General features: G+C 48.0%; 2 non-coding genes across 2 annotated transcripts in view; both read left to right on the top strand.

The window, feature by feature from the left end:
- The first annotated feature begins 1,142 nt into the window (after positions 1-1,142).
- On the top strand, positions 1,143-1,298 carry LOC122646948. The gene has a single exon (XR_006330749.1). It is a non-coding gene; the product is annotated as a 5.8S ribosomal RNA (ribosomal RNA).
- A 222-nt stretch (positions 1,299-1,520) lies between these two features.
- LOC122646927 overlaps positions 1,521-1,654 on the top strand; it is a 3,269-nt gene continuing 3,135 nt past the window's right edge. Inside the window, exon 1 of the ribosomal RNA XR_006330729.1 lies at positions 1,521-1,654. This exon is cut by the window's right edge and continues 3,135 nt beyond it. This is a non-coding gene — a ribosomal RNA (28S ribosomal RNA).

The raw sequence follows: 1,654 nt of genomic DNA, 5'->3' as shown, positions 1-1,654 counted from the left end.
AAATTCTTGGATTTATGAAAGACGAACCACTGCGAAAGCATTTGCCAAGGATGTTTTCGTTAATCAAGAATGAAAGTTGGGGGCTCAAAGATGAACAGATACCGTCCTAGTCTCAACCATAAACAATGTCGACTAGGGATTAGCGGATGTTGCTTTTAGGACTCTGCTGGCACCTTATGAGAAATCAAAGTTTTTGGGTTCCAAGGAGAGTATGGTCGCAAGGCTGAATATTAAAGGAATTGACGGCAGGGCACCACTAGGAGTGGAGCCTGTGGCTTAATTTGACTCAACACGGGAAAACTCACCAGGTCCAAACATAGTAAGGGTTGATAGACTGAGAGCTCCTTCTTGATTCTATGGGTGGTGGTGCATGGCCGTTCTTAGTTAGTGGAGCGATTTGTTTGGTTAATTTTGTTAACGAACGAGACCTCAGCCTGCTAACTAGCTATGTGGAGGTACCCTCCACGGCCAGCTTCTTAGAGGGACTATGACCGTTTAGGCCATGGAAGTTTGAGACAATAACAGGTCTGTGATACCCTTAGATGTTCTATGCCGCACGCGCACTACACTGATGTATTGAACGAGTCTATAGCCTTGGCCGACAGGTCCGAGTAATCTTTGAAAATTTCATCATGATGGGGATAGATCATTGCAATTGTTGGTCTTCAACGATGAATTCCTAGTAAGTGCGAGTCATCAGCTCACGTTGACTGTCCCTGCCCTTTGTACACACCTCCCATTGCTCCTACCAATTGAATGGTCCAATGAGGTGTTCAGATTACAGCGATGTGGGCAGTTCACCATCGGTGACGTCACGAGAAGTCCACTGAACCTTATTATTTAGAGGAAGGAGAAGTCGTAACAAGATTTTCGTAGGTGAACCTGCGAAAGGATCATTGTCGATACCTGCTTAGCAGAGAGACCCGTGAACAAGTTGCATCATAGGATCAAGGGGGAAGGGTGTGGGGGAGGTGTGAGCCCCCTCCTCCCTGACCCTCTTGTCAGGTCGATCCACGTGTATCCGTGGCATTGACCCAAACACAATAATCGACACGGTTGGTGCCAAGGAATTCATAATGGAATGGGCATGCCATCGTACCTTTGGTGTGATGTGTGTCATCTTGAATCTGAATCTCATGAATGACTCTCGACAACGGATATCTCAGCTCTTGCATCGATGAAGAACGTAGCAAAATGCGATACTTGGTGTGAATTACAGAATCCCATGAACCATTGAGTCTTTGAACGCATGTTGCCCCCTAGGCCATCAGGTTGAGGGCACGCCTGCCTAGGCATCATGCATCACGTCGCCCACCCTCTGTTGCCCTTGTGGTGGCCTAGTGCGTTTGGCCTATTTTGGAGTATGGTCGGCCCAAAGGAAAGAGCCCCCTATGTGGTGAGCATCACGATGAGTGGTGGTTGAAGCCACTTTGCCATTTAGTCTAGACGTCATGTGTGTTCTGCCTACGTTGGGTTCTAATAACCCTGAAAAGGTGTTGTCTTGTGACATGCTTCGACCGCGACCCCAGGTCAGGCGGGGCTACCCGCTAAGTTTAAGCATATCAATAAGTGGAGGAGAAGAAACTTACGAGGATTCCCCTAGTAACGGCGAGCAAATCGGGAAGAGCCCAGCTTGAGAATCGAACGGCCTCGT

Source organism: Telopea speciosissima, chromosome 11 (assembly GCF_018873765.1).
Source record: "Telopea speciosissima isolate NSW1024214 ecotype Mountain lineage chromosome 11, Tspe_v1, whole genome shotgun sequence".
Classification (NCBI taxonomy): domain Eukaryota; kingdom Viridiplantae; phylum Streptophyta; class Magnoliopsida; order Proteales; family Proteaceae; genus Telopea; species Telopea speciosissima.
Note: the sequence above shows the minus strand (reverse complement) of the source record. Positions and strands in the feature narration are given on the sequence as shown.